We start from the raw sequence: 15718 nt of genomic DNA on the forward strand, positions 1-15718 counted from the left end.
GATCATATATTTTCAATCCACAGAAGGGTGTTCCACTAACAGTAGCAGCACAAAGCCAGAGATGGTTTCTGTCTGCAGATGGTTTTTCCCATTTACTCTTAAAAAATATGTGAAGAATTTACAAAAGGGGATCTTGTACTTGACGTATTCTCCTTAATGCAAATTGAAAGGCTCTCTGTTATGGCAGAGATGATCCAAAGGGAAACCAGAAGTGACCCCACGCCGTCTCAGGTCTGCAAAACAGCACAAAATGACTGGAATGTGTAGCAGAAATTGCAGATTTCCCCCATTTTTACCAGTGCTGAGGTGAACTTGCTCTTTATAGAAGTTGCCTTATGTGGGGATTGAGAGTTGTTGTACCATCCAAAATGAGAGCAGAAGAGTTGGAGAAGCTACATGCCAGTCACCTTGGTGTGGTTAAAATGAAGGCATTGGGTCTGAGCTTTATATAGTGGCCTGGATAGATCAGCAGATCGAGCAGCTTGTCATCACATCCTGAAGAAATGTGTCTGAGCTGTCAGAGCCACTTCCTGCAGTGCCCGAGTCAGCTTCTATAACCACCATGGAGTAGGCCCCAGAAACTGAGATTGTTTCACAGCCACAAGTCTCACCTGCCACGGCAGAGTGAAGCCCCCTTGTCAGGAAATACGTTATCCCACAAGAGGGAAAATAAGCCAGTTTAAAATTTACTACGCTGTGTTACGTATTCAGGCAACAATAAATATATGAGTTAGGCAAGGGTTTCTATAACAAATAACACGTTTATTAAACACTGAAAACAAACCCACCAAAAGTAAACAAACACTAAGGTAACCGGAAATCAGCTGCTGTGCGGCAGCTTGAACAGTTCTTAAAGCGATGTTGCAAAAACAGTTCTTTAAAGTAGTATTGCCAAAAGTTCGAAATGCTCACAGTCCATTTAAGGGAGAGACTTTTTAAGACGATTTAAATTCTCTTTCATGTTGCTTTGCTTCAGTCCCCGAAGTCGAACTTTATCCCACAAAGAATTTACGAAACGAACCGAAACGAAACGGCTTAAAGGCACTGACCTTTCCTTTATCACACTGTCCTCAATCTATTCTGCTATCCCGCAGAGATTAACGTGACAACAGTCAACGAATTCCTTCCGAATAAGGGTTAAACAAGGTCAAACCTGTTTCACCGTTGAAAATCGATTCTCCTCGATCTTTAACTCCCGAACACCGATCTTCACTCTCCACTGATTCTCAACTAGCAGTATTGTAAAGAAACTGCTGGCAATGACCTTTTAAACTTTAGGCATTAGATAAAAACTTCATCTTTCAACTAAACTGTGTCATCACATTAAATCACGCAGTGGCATGAAGTCAACATGGCAAATCCAGCCATGAACTGACCCCCCTCACAGGGTGGGGTCTTCCTTTTATAACCTGTAAAAAAAACTGTCACATGATCTCTACTGGCGGGAAAATGACATCACTCCACCATCACAAGACCATTACCTCAAGTCCAGTATAGCTTCAACCCCAGTCACGTGACAAGGGTACCACTGTCATGTGTCACGGGTACGTAACAGCTGTCTATTTTGTAGTTGTATTATATAGTATATTATGTACAGTAAGATGAGGTGAGGGCCTATGTTAGTCAGGGTTGACCATGGATATTGTGGCATAGCTGTCTAGATAGGCAAGTCTGAGCAGTACAGTACGAAGAGCAAGCTGTTGTCCATGTAGCGAGCTCCCTCTCTCCATGCAGCTGATGAATCCAAAGGAGCAGCACAGATCAATATAGTTTGATACCAGCGGCATCGCAGGAGTTGCCAGTCAGCATTAAACTCAATGTAGGATTGCCTTAGGGACTCCAGCTCTGTACTTTTCCTTGGGGTTTACTCCCAAAGTGTTCCCCACAAGTGGGTACAGCCGCAAGGCAGCAGAGATTTGAGATCAGAGTTTTCCGTCTCTTAGTTGAGCTGCCAGCCACAGCTGGAGAGCCCCATCTCCCTGAAGCAACTGGGTTTAAGGTGCCAGTAACCACCTTTATGTACAAACCCCATTTCCAGAAACGTTGGGATATTTTCCAAAATGCAATACAAACAAAAATCTGTAAAATGTTAATTCACGTGAACCTTTATTTAACTGACAAAAGTACAAAGAAAAGATTTTCAATAGTTTTACTGACCAGCTTAATCGTTTTTTCTAAATATACACAAATTTAGAATTTGATGGCTGTAACACACTCAACAAAAGTTGGGACAGAGGCATGTTTACCATTGTGTTACATCACCTTTCCTTTTAATAACATTTTTTAATCGTTTTGGAACTGAGGAAACTTAATTGTAGTAGATTTGCAATTGGAAATTTTGTCCATTCTTGCTTGATATAAGACTTCAGCTGCTCAACAGTCCGTGGTCTCCTTTGTCTGATTCCCCTCTTCATGATGCGCCATACATTTTCAATAGGAGATAGATCTTGACTGGCAGCAGGCCAGTCAAGCACACGCACTCTGTGCCTACAAAGCCACACTGTTGTAGCCCATGCAGAATGTGGTCTGGCATTGTCCTGCTGAAATAAACATGAACGTCCCGGGAAGAGACGTCACCTTGATGGCAACATATGTCTCTCTAAAATCCTAATATATATGCCCCGGAGTCAATGGTTCCTTCACATACATGCAACTCACCCATACCGTGGGCACTGATGCACCCCCATACCATCACAGATGCTGGCTTTTGTACCTTTTGCTGATAACAATCAGGATGGTCGTTTTCATCTTTGGCACGGAGAACTCGACGCCTGTTTTTTCCAAAAACTAGCTGTAATATGGACTCATCTGACCACAGCACACAGTTCCACAGTCTTTCGGTCCATCTGAGATGAGCTCGGGGCCCAGAGAACTCACCGGCGTTTCTGCATAGAGTTGATGTATGGCCTCCTCCTTGTGTAATACAGTTTCAAGTTGCATTTCTGGATGCAGCGACGGACTGTGTTAAGTGACAATGGTTTTCCGAAGTACTCCCAAGCCCAGGTGGCTATAATTGTCACAGTAGCGTGACGGTTTCTTAGGCAGTGCCGCCTGAGGGCTCGAAGATCATGTGCATTCAACAGTGGTTTCTAACCTTACCCTTTATGCACTGAGATGTCTCTGAATTCTCTGAATCTTTGCACAATATTATGTGCTGTAGATGTTGAAAGACCTAAATTCTCTGCAATCTTGCATTGGGAAATGTTCCTTTTGAACTGACTAACAATTCTCGTGAATTTTGGCACAAAGGGGTGAGCCACGACCCATTCTTGCTTGCAAAGACAGAGCCTTTGATGGACTCTACTTTTATACCCAGTCATGATACCTCACCTGCTACCAATTAGCCTGCTTAATGTGGAGTCTTCCAAATCGGTGTTACTTGATTATTCTGTGCACTTTTCAATCTTATTTTAACTCTGTCCTAACTTTTGTTGAGTGTGTTGCAGCCATCAAAATTCTAAATTTGTGTATATTTACAAAATACAATTAAGTTAGTCAGTAAAACTATTGAAAATCTTTTCTTTGTACTTTAGTCAGTTAAGTAAGGTTTCACGTGAATTAACATATCACAGATTTTTGTTTTTATTGCATTTTGGAAAATATCCCAACTTTTCTGGAAATGGGGTTTGTACATAAACCACACATAGATAGATATATTTTATAGCAAAACAGTCAGGAGCGTAGTGTACTTAACATTTCAGTAATATTTGAGTAATATTGTAAATATATTGTTTGATTCTGCATTCTTAGTTTACAAGATTCATTATGCCATACTTCATTATGCCACCCAGTCATTTATGAGCATCTCGCTAAAGAAAATAAACTAAGTAGATATGTTATTCTGGGTTCCCATGTTTTTCTTTTGATTAGTTTTTTTGGAGTTACAAGACATAACAATGTAGTTCAACATAAAATTTCAGACAGAATGTGGTACAAATAAGCTCTGTGATGAAGAACAGGCAATTGCTTTCTGCCCTGAACTTCCTGGCCCTTCGAGGCCAGTCATTACCACTACATTACTTGCAGTTACAGGGTTGCTGCAGCTTTGTAACCACCAAGGTACAATGGAGTGGTTATATCTGCAAATACCTGGAGGGATTGAATTATCAGAGGTTCATCAAGGTACATTTGATAAGGAAGGAGGTAAAAACAAAGATCAGTATTGCATTTATCTGTAGGTCCACTGATATGTAAGTGTAAAGACTAGTTGTCATTTGAGTGCCCAAAGACATATCCCTGGAAATCTCCAGGGAACATTGCATTGGAATGATTTTATCCCATCTTATCCTATTGGGAAATTCATTGTTCAATCCCATGGGTGACTGATGAATGAACTGGCCCAGTTAAGTTTTCTGAATGACACTAGATGATCTTGAATTGACTACAGTCCTGCTTTAAACATAGGTAAACATAGAAAGATAGATTTTCAATTGTTTAACTCTAGAAAAAAAAAGAAATGTTAGTTAATTGACCTTATGGCACTGCTATTTTTAAAATTTGGTAGTTTCTGTGCAGAATTAGCTGGTAATAGTTGCATTTTGGATCGACATTTGTGGTCATTTGATAATCACTGACTTGATTCAGGAAGCCTGAAACCCAGCCTGTTCTGTCAGTGAGCTATCAGTGCATTTCCTGAAGGAAAGCAGACAGCAAATCCAAACAGTGACACAGTATAGCACATGCACACTGACTCAATTCGAACTGCCAGAAATTGTGAAACGCCCTCTCTTGAATAACTAATAGCTTAGTAATTAAAGAAAATGGAGCAATGAACAAGCGTTAAAAGGTTAGCTTCCTAGTCAAGGGAAATGAAACTAATGGTTATGTAGTTGAGCTATTAGAATGAAAAATGAGTCTGCCAACAAGCTGTGAATACTTAACATCTCCGCAGAAAGTGACTAGGTATAGGAGCTCTTACCTTCAGGGGTCACCATATGCCATCAATAAGCCTATTGACATCAAACATCAACAATGGTAATGCTTCATTTTTTATATGCCGTGGTTCTGATTTAATTTAATATATGTCTGTTAGGTTTGCATGAGGTTTGAGCTGCTGCAGGCTTCCATTTCTTTCAGTGCAACAGCTGTGTTCTTTTTTATGTAATAAGTAACTTCTTATACGTCACACTTTACATAACGGAGATTCTGCCTGTTTTAACTTTAGCTTGCGTTTATATATTTAAAGCATTATCAGTCCAGTTATTAGTGAATGATTGCTGATTAACCTGCATCCAAGTATGTGGTTACTCTTTTACGGCAAAGTAGCATTTTCTGAATAATAGTTAATACAATGAATTTGTCATGCAGATCTGATTGAAATAGTAAAGATATGTTTGATTAGATGCATAGAGATGGGATTTTATTTACAAAAAAAATTACAAAAATATAGATGATTTAGTCAACTATTAACCCAGGCTGGAGTGTATGCTTTTAAAACTGTTGAATATTCCTCATTTTGACAATGGCTCTGTCATAGGGCTGTATGCAAGAAGAAGTAACACATGGTCAAAGTGCACTTTGTCAGCAGAAAACTGCATAGCTGCATAACTTTTACTTAATAAACAGCACGTATATTATTAATCAGAATCAGAATCTGACAGAATCAGGTCTACTATTATTGATCTGTCATTAAATTTGTTGTTTAATGCAATACATAAAATACTATAAACTACAATCAGAAATATATATATATTTCTCTCTCATGGTTGTAATAAGAAGAGAGCATGCCCTGGGTGATGGGGGTTCTTAATAACGGTTTGAATTATTTAGTTGGTTTCATAATCTTCATAATTATTTAGAGCAACTGAATTCCTGTCTCAGCTAATATTTAAAAGTGCTCAGCTTTAATTTGATGGGTTATAGGTCTGTCATTTGGCAACACTATGGCAACAAAACGCCTTGCTTTGGGTTGGAAGTAAGCACAATGGCAGGTAAAGTTTCATCCAGTGAAAAAAAGTCATTGGTACTCAGTAATATAACCAACATTGTCAGCAGTGATGGAAAAGTCAATAGTCCAGATTGGTAGTGTGTTTTCACTTTTTGGCACTCAAGACTAAAACTGCAAGAAAACAAACAAAAGTAAAACAATATTTTATGCTGTTACTGAAGTTACTGTCAAAAACTGGAACTAACTAAAAGTTTACCACCTAGTGTGGAACTGAATTAAGTGAAAATAGAAGTTCAGAGAGCCTATGCTGATCCTTATATTGTCAACTAATATGGCATAGGAATGCTATTATTAGTCTCAGTACTAAAGCTTTGGGATGGAGAAAACAAATTTATCACTTTTCTCATTGTTCGTATGGAGTGAATGCTGGCCTGGGCTGTTATTTCTCCATAGCCTTCATCAGCCAGGGCACTGTGTATAGGAATCAGGACATGTTGTAGTTATACAAGACGTTGGTGACACTGCTCTTGGAGTAGTTAATACAGTTTGAGTTGCCCTGATACAGGAAAGACATCATTAAACTGGAAAGAGTGCAGAGAGGATGTATAATGAGGATGTGAGAGGTTGGATGTAGATTGGGTTATAGATAGGATGAATGCAGGTGGTCTTTTTTTCCCAGTGGAAGGGAACTAAAAATTGGAAAGCACTGGTTTATGGTGAGAGGTGAAAGATCTAAAAAGGACCTGCAGGAATTATTTTCATGCAAAAATGGGTGCATATATGGAAAGAGCTTTAAGAGGAAAAGGTTAAGGAAAATATAATAACAGCATTTAAAAAACATTTGGGTAAGAGCATGGATAGGAGGGGTTTAAAGGGAAATGTCCAAACACAGGCAAATTGGACCAAATTGGTGTACATCATCATCAGCATGGGCAGGTTTGTACTCCTCTGTGCTGTACTATTCCACAGCCCATATCAAGCTATCTTCCTACACTCTAGGCTAACATAAAACATGACTGTGCAATTGAAATATAAGGGAGATATTTGTGATCATCATACTCAGTACAAATACCTTCAAAAATTGAATGGAGTTGCAGAAAGGCAATGGAGGTGAATGTAGTGAATAAATGTAGAACTGAAATTCTGTTTTTCTATGTTTTATTTAATAATTCTTGCTAATCAATGTTAATGCATCAACTGTATTCATTTGGAGTAATTCTTGAGAATTCATCAGAAGCATGGAAAAGTACCTTTCTAATTTAGTTCATGGCTAATGATTAATTGGTAACCAGTTGCTTTTTCTCTATTTGTTGAATCATTGAGGGTCTAGTAGTATTGTGGTTTTATTACTGGACAAGTAATGCAGATGGAAATTATCTGGAAATATGCTCATGGCAGTTTGAGGACAATTTCTAATTTTTTATTTAATCTGATTTTTTAAAAACTATCAGTGAAATAGTTCTTGACTCAAAATGCCAACTGTTTATACAATTCCATAGATACTGCCTAACCTGCTGAGTACCTCCAACATTTTTTTGTGTGTTCCTCTGGATTTCCAGCATCTGCAGAATCTTCTGTGTTCATCAGTAAAACAAGAAGCTACTAGGCTAATTGAAAACCAACCAAGCTGGTGTCACTCATTTTTTTTTAAACAAGTGCACTTACCAGTCATATTAGGGTAAATATCCTCAGTATAAGAAGGACATGGTTATACTGGAGATGGCACACCAGGATGTTGCCTGGAATGGAGAACTTCATTTCGGAGCAGAAGCTGGATAGATTAGTTTTGTTTTCCTTGGAAGGGAGAAGCCTGAGTTTGAAGAAGACAGAGGAATATAAAACTAGGAGAGTTATTGATAGTAGAAATAGGAGGAAACTTTTCCCTCTAGCAGTGATATAAGTATATTTTTGCTAGTCCTTGTGCAAGATTCTCTAAAAGTTAACTTGCAGGTTGAGTTCGTGGTAAGGAAGCCAAATGTAATATTAGCATTCATTTTGGGAGGACTAATATATAAGAGCATGAGTGTAAGTTTGAGGCTTTATAAGGCTTTGGTCAAACTGCACTTTACATACTATGAGCAGTTTTGGGCCCCTTACCGACAAAAAGATATGCTGGTATTGGAGAGGGTCAAGAGGAGGTTCATGAGAATTATTCTGGGGATGAAAAGGTAAATGCCAGAGGAGCGTTTGAAGGCTCCATGCCTGCAGTCGCTGGAGGTTAGAAGAATGAGGGGGAATTTCAATGAAACTTATTGAATATTGAAAGGCAAATGGCCAAATTCTGCTCCTATGATCTGTCTAAAGGGCATAGATTTAGGGAGATCTGAAGAAGAACTTATTCACTATGAGAGAGGTTGGAATTTGGAAGTGATGGAGACAGGTACTTTCGCAACACTTATTTAACTCGACAAACACTTGAGCTTGCACAGTCTGAAGGCTATGGTCCAAATACTGGTAAGGGGCTTTATTATGTATGTACTTGATGGTCGGCATTGATGTGATGGGTCAAAGGGCCTATTTCTATGCCTGTGTGAGTCTATAACAAAAAGAGAAATCTTCAGCCTCTTCTGAGGCACTTTAACCTTTAACTGCTTGTATAACTCAGGCAGTAGTATAACCTTTGCTTATTAAATTGGAACAATAGACACTTTATCTTGACATCTCAATAAATGTTGTCTGGTCCTGATATATATAACACCTTTATCATTTTTACATGTGACTTGTGATTTTATGAAGTACTTTGAGCTCTTTCCACACGTTGAAAGAGAATGAGATTTTGAAAACCCTTCATGGTATTATTAAATCATTTGCATGACCATTTTCTCAAGTCTCCCTTGATTTTTGCAACTAATTTGAATGTATTTTGAAATGCTGTGATTTTCTTGTCAGGGATATGGCCTTCAATGAAATGAACACATACAGTAAGTCTTGGAATACTGGCCCGATATTGTGCAGTGACCTGTGCTCACTGCAGATCACCAAAAAATTTCTTTCTTGGCTTGTGCAGTTCTGACAAACAGCTCTGGCAGGTGAGAACCAGTTTGATCCCTTTATGGTAACACAGCCTTCTGTAACAAGATCTAAACAACTAAGTGGCCAGAGCATGTCCTAACCAACAAAAGTAAACTGAAAAATGTCTTTGAGCGTTGTTAAACTAGCTTAGCCAGAGCAGTGACATCTGTTCATTTTCATGTCAACTTTTTGACATGAAAAAAATTGTCAAGTGGAAAATGTCAACTAGACCACGGCGTTAATCAAATCAAAGATTAAACAAAAACTGAATTGTGGGGGCAATATAGTATAGGACTGCAATCTAAAGGATGCTGTGCTTTACACTAGACACTGCTCTGATTATGCCATGGCCTGTTCTGCTTACTGAAACACCAACAAATGTGACGACCTAGGAGGAAGGGCACCAAAGCCAATTGGATCCAAAGTTGGCTTAGTGAAAGGAGACAAAAGGTGGTGACAGTGTTCCAATTATGCTTATAATGACCACATAAGAAAAACCTGGTTTAAGTCTCTAAACAGACTTTGTTAAATGTAAACAGCATTCATAAACTATTCAGCCTTAGCGACCTTCCTTTTGTGTGCATCTGGGTTTCCCGTGGCATAACAAAAATGCTAGAAGTGTTTGCAGTTCACATTCAATCGCTGCTTAGATTGAATCTGTTTAACTTCTTCACACCTACTGCAGTCAGTTGTTTGTGAAGAAAACTGTTGTGGAAAATATCATTCTCTGAATGTATCAGTTAAAATTGGTGTTTGACGCTAGATGTGAATTTGTTTATGGGGCCTGTTTCTGTGCGAGATTCAAGATTCAAGGTTGAAGATTGTTTATTCTTCGCTCCATGAGTGTAAAGGAGAACGGAATGATTGTTAATCCAGATTGTGCATAGAAAAATGCAATTATCATAAAGAACACAATAAAAAGCAAAAGGAAAATGCACAATGTTTAAATATAAATGCAGTCCTATAAATCACAATATACAAGTAACAGTTTTATGTGCAGGCAGTCCCTGGGTTACGAATGAGATTCGTTCCTAAGCCTGTCTTTAAGTCAAATTTGTAGGTAAGTCAGAACAGGTACATATGATTCTTATTTAGCATCAGTTAGTCAAATGTTTGTCTTAGTATATAGTATATATATTTACCTTTCTATGCAGAGCTTTTCTTTTTCTCATCATGAATAGCCTTGTAGCAGCTGAGGCCCTCGGTAAATGCACGCTAAACTTTGGTGAACTTCTCTGCATTAGGATCTTGTTCCTCTAACTTTGTCATCTTTACTTCAATGAAACGAAAGGCTTCAGCTAACTCTTTCGTCAAAAACTTTTTTGGTTCTAGAGTTTTTAGGTCCCAGTCTTCTTCCTCAAATGCTATCACTTTATCCTTTAAAATTGTTCCGATCGTTGATCGACTGTAGCCTAACGCTTTTCCAATAACCGATGGCATTTCACCTCTTTCTGATCGCTTTATTACTTCCACTTTATTTTCAATTGTGATCGTTTTCTTTGATGCATCACCAGAACTTGCATCGGATTTATGCTTGGTTACAAGGGTAAATAAGAGAAAAATTTAAGCCAAATACAAAGTTAAACACTCAACACAGTGTTAATGGCAACGTGATCTGAATTAAAATGGTGGATGGCGTTATCCTTCCTCTAGCTGACGAACCGCTGAAGTCGTGCAATGTTTTCATGAATGTCACAACATATTGCGTGCATTCTTTATTATGAACAATAACTCGAATTTTCAGTATAATAGGCTTTATGGCAGTCTGTTCATAAGTAAGAGTTGTCTGTAAGTCGGACGTTCGTAACCCGGGGGACTGCCTGTATATAGACTGATGCTATGTAGATGAAGTAAAGCTAAGTGATGTCTATGCAGTGGTGGAGTGGGAATCTCTGTATGATTTGATATCTCTAAAATAACAAATTAAGTTTAGAGGAATGTTTTTAAGTACTCTGATTATGCTCAAAATACTGGAGGAACTCAGCAGGCCAGGCAGCATTATGGAAAACAGCACAGTTGACGTCTTGGGCCAAAACCTTTCGGGTCTCTTTTCCACAGATGCTGCCTGGCCTGCTGAGTTCCTCCAGCATTTTGTGTGTGTTGCTTGGATTTCCAACATCAGCAGATTTTCAATTGTTTGTGACTCTGACTATACTCATGTGTTTCCCTTTTTATGGATTTCTAGTTTCAGTATTGTTGAGAATACCTGGATTAAAGGTGCTTAATGATATTCAGAAACTCAGTGGGCTGAAGGCCCTTTGTCTCTATGACTCTATGACATGAAGAGTTAAATATATTGCTATGGATAAAGAGACACATATAGACCCTTCCCAGTTGCTAGGACTAGCTATTCTTATCTTGAAATTCCAGATTCTGAATTGAATTTAAATTTCACTGCTACCACAGTGGGATTTGAACTCTGGCCTTATATTGATTGCCCAAACCTCTGGATTGCTAATTCTGTAATTTCACTTAATGCACAGTCATCATGTGCCACCACCAAATAATAACTTTTTATAATTTACCAGGATGCAGATTTTTATATCAGATTTCTGTGATCATTCTTTAGTTATTTGTCTCATTAGTTACTTGGCCTTCCCATTTTCGGAGATGAGCAGATACTCCAGGTCTGTGGCTGTGCAATAGCCAGTGTTCACACAGTTTCTGAGAAATATGTGATTGTGTTGAGAAGCAATTCCTCTGCTGAGATCGTAAAATCAGGCCTTTATATTTTGTTATTTATTGTAGGAGTATGTTTGAGGATTGTAATCAGATATGTGAAAAATTGAGGCTAAAGCTCTATTTCCTGCTTCTCCCTGGCCTTGGAAAGCTATATAAGGCTTCAATGATACATTATTATATTTAGACTTTCAGAATCATGAATATTTACAGCACAGGAGGAGAGCTTTAAGTCAGTCGTGATTATCTGAAATAAAATGAGCTGCTATCTTTTCATTTCCCATCTCTTGGTCCATGATCTTGTGAATCAAGTGATCATCCAGATGCTTTTAAAAAGCAGTAAGAGCTTTTGTTTAAACTAGCCACTTTAAATATTTCGCCAATTAATGTAATCCAGTAATCTCAATTTCTCTGTTAAGGGTAATTGATCATTCATTGTTACCCTTTGTAGGCAATGCATAATTCTATACACTTCAGTTAAATCTCTCTCAATATCCTTTGTTCCAAAGAAAACAAATCCATTCTCCTGAGTCTCTTATCAATGCCTGAAGTTTGCATTCGAGGCTGCATCCTCAGAAATCTCTGCCATGTCATTTCTGATGCTGTCACGTCCTTTCTGTGGAGTGGCGATAGCAAATGCACACAGTATCTGAGGTGTGGCATAACTTGTGTTTTGTATGGTTTGTGTACAATCTTCCAGCTCTGGTATTCTGTTCTTGGTCCAACAAAGGCAAATATCCGGTACTGAGCTTTAACAACCTTGCTTCTCTATCTGTCTTCAAGGATTTGTGGACACCCATCACAAAAATTCCTCTGTGAGGACAAGGGGAACCCTATCCCGAGTGGGGTGGCGGGCAAATGGGGTGAGGGCAGATGTGCAGGAAATGGGAGAGATGTGTTTGAGAGCAGAGTTGATGGTGGAAGAAGGGAAGCCCCTTTGTTTAAAAAAAGGAATTTGAGAGCAAAGTTGATGGGATCCCCTTGTCCTCACCTACCACCCCACCAGCCTCCAGGTCCAATGTATAATTCTCTGTAACTTCCGCCACCTCCAATGGGATCCCACTACCAAGCACATCTTTCCCTCCCCCCTTCTTTCTGCTTTCCACAGGGATCGCTGCCTATGCGACTCCCTTGTCCACTCGTTCCCCGCATCCCTTCCCACCGATCTCCCTCCTGGCACTTATCCTTGTAAACAGAACAAGTGCTACACCTGCCCTTACACTTCCTCCCTCACCACCATTCAGGGCCCCAGACAGTCCTTCCAGGTGAGGTGACACTTCATCTGTGAGTCGGCTGGTGTGGTATACTGCGTCCGGTGCTCCCGGTGTGGCCTTTTATATATTGGTGAGACCTGACGCAGACTGGGAAACCGTTTCGCTGAACACCTACACTTGGTCCGCCAGAGAAAGCAGGATCTCCCAGGGGCCACACATTTTAATTCCACGTCCCATTCCCATTCTGATATGTCTATCCATGGCCTCCTCTACTGTCAAGATGAAGCCACACTCAGGTTGGAAGAACAACACCTTATATACTGGCTGGGTAGCCTTCAACCTGATGGCATGAACATTGACTTCTCTAACTTCTGTTAATGCCCCTCTTCCCCTTCTTACCCCATCCCTGATATATTTAACGTTTCTCCCCCCCTCCTTTTTTTTCTCTCTCTCTGCCCATCAGTCTGCCTGTTCTCCCTCTCCCTCTGGTGCTCCCCTCTCCCTTTCTTTCTCCCTAGGCCTCCCGTCCCATGATCCGTTCCCTTCTCCAGCTCTCTATCCCTTTCGCCAATCACCTTTCCAGCTCTTAGCTTCATCCCACCCCCTCCGGTCTTCTCCTATCATTTCACATTTTCCCCTCCCCCTCCTACTTTCAAATCTCTTAGTATCTTTCCTTTCAGTTAGTCCTGACGAAGGATCCTGGCCCGAAATGTCGATAGCGCTTCTTCCTATAGATGCTGCCTGGCCTGCTGTGTTGCACCAGCATTTTGTGTGTGTTGTTTGAATTTCCAGCATCTGCAGATTTCCTAGTGTTTGCTCTTTATTTCACTCTTCCCTGGATTATTTTCCATTTCTCAATTGTTTCCAGCTAACCAGTACATCAATACCTCTTGAAGACTGGAACTTTCGTTTTCCTCTTGCTGCCTACCACACTACCAGTTTTATTATCAATGGTAAACTTTATGTATCCGAACTATGAAGAAATTCAAATGATCCTGTATTAAGCCTATGGAATGCCACTGTATGTAACCCTTCTGTTTCCTCAACTTTGGACCACCTTTGCCGTTAGTTTTCTCATGTTAAGTTTATTTTTGTTTACAATGGCCATCTTGAGCTTCTGTTTGCATGTAATTTCAAACTCCCTTCTCATTCCCACAATGACCTGTCTATCCTCGATCTTCTCCACTGCCACAGCTGGAAGAACAGTGCTTCATATTCCTACAACCCAATGGTACAAACAATGAGCTTTCTAATTTCAGGTAAGCCACATTCCTGTCTTCCTTTCCCTCTCCTGCCTGTCCACCTAAATTCTCTTTCCCTGTGTTCACCTTTTATATGCTCGCACCCTCTTACCAAGTTTATTTCTGTTCTCCCACCTGGTTCCATCTACCCATCACCTACAATTCTCTCCATCTGGTTTCTTCCCTCCTAACCTACTGCTCTTTTCCTATCCCCTCCTTCACTTGGCTTCACCAGTCAATCTTTTCTATTCCTTACCTATTTCCCCCTACCACCCACCAGACAGTTTTCAAATCCTTCCTATCTCCTCCTCCGCCTGGCTTCATTTGTCCATTATCTCCCGCCTCACTGGTCCCACCTATCACCAACCAACCCCTGCATTCCTCATCCACTATCTTCTCAGTCCAGATGCAGTGCTTCAGTTTGAAATGTTGGCTATTCCTTTGCCTCCACTGTTGCTGACTGATTTCACCCCAGACCATACCAGATATGTGGTCTCATTAACACTCTTTGTCAATAATGCAAACCATTATCTTTGTCTTGATTATCCTTGATTAACCTAACTCCTTCTGAACAACTTATATCATCCCTCAATTTTATTTCCAACATACTGAAAATTTTTCTGATGTCAGACTGACAGACTTGTGTGTGTCAGACTGTTAAGTGTGTTATACTTGTGTGTGTAGTGTGTACCTTCCGTTCTAAACAGCAGGACTGCATTAGCAACTTTTCAAGACTTTGCTCCGTCCCCATAACTGCAAATCCAGTCTCGTAAGAAAGTCCCGTCAATTTTCCCAAAATTTCCACACCCTGCCTGATCCATAATGGATGTAACGTAATAGTTGGGATGAAATCTTCTAAATGAATATGGAAGCACTGTAACTCAGCTGACTGACAACCAGAAACCTAGGAAAACAAGTTCAAACCCCTGCAAAGCAAATGGGAAACTTAAATCAAATTTACTTTAATCAGGAGAATTAAAAGATTGTATCAATAACTGTAAACAAGTTTTATGAAGATCCTCCAGAATAAATCATCTTGTATGACGTTGCAACATGGCCCAGTTACCATAGTATAAACCCAGAGGTCTAGATGAACAATTCAGAGATCTGAATTCAAATCCTGTCATGGACACTGAGGAATTTAAATTCATTTTTTAATAATAGTCAGTAGTAAAAATCTCAGCTATCAGATTGGCATGTCTCCAGTTTATTCTAATTCTAGTAGTTCTATTGTCCTTCAATTCAGAAAACCTGCCAACCATAGCTAAACTGGTCAATATGCAACTGCAAATCCCCCAATATGATTCTCCTTCAACTGCATTTTGGGATACTCAATGGAAGTCCATTTCTAACTATGTCAACATCCTTTAAGTGAATTAAAAATAGTATCATAACTCCCTGGCTTATATGCCCTTATTCATAATGTGCAGGATGTAAATTGCTATTTTGTATCAGTTGGCATAATCAACGTTTTGGGCCAAGACCCTTTGTCATCTGTCCTGATGATGGGTCTCGGCCTGAAGTGTCAACTGTTTACTGTTTTCCATAGATGCTGGCCAGCCTGCTGAGTTCCTCCAGCAATTTATGTGTGTTGCTTGGATTTCAAGTATCTGCAGATTTTCTTGTGATTGGGATAAGTAATCTGACACCTGTATCTCCTCCACGGACCCTGTTGATCTGTTCTG

At 39.7% G+C, this 15718-nt stretch overlaps 1 protein-coding gene across 12 annotated transcripts in view; it reads left to right on the top strand.

Annotated features, from left to right (window-relative positions):
• pde4d (phosphodiesterase 4D, cAMP-specific) overlaps positions 1-15718 on the top strand; it is a 669903-nt gene that overhangs the window by 317687 nt on the left and 336498 nt on the right. Inside the window, exon 1 of one of the 12 annotated variants that reach the window (XM_059989359.1) lies at positions 4851-4974. The exons of 8 other annotated variants lie outside the window; for them this stretch is intronic. The gene's annotated coding sequence lies outside the window, so the exon portion shown is untranslated. Of the gene's footprint in view, positions 1-4850; positions 4975-5878; positions 5931-15718 lie in introns of those variants that run through there. 3 more of the 12 variants (XM_059989361.1, XM_059989354.1, XM_059989363.1) reach the window with 3 other exon arrangements.

Source organism: Hypanus sabinus, chromosome 14, assembly GCF_030144855.1.
Source record: "Hypanus sabinus isolate sHypSab1 chromosome 14, sHypSab1.hap1, whole genome shotgun sequence".
NCBI classification, from domain to species: Eukaryota; Metazoa; Chordata; class Chondrichthyes; order Myliobatiformes; family Dasyatidae; genus Hypanus; species Hypanus sabinus.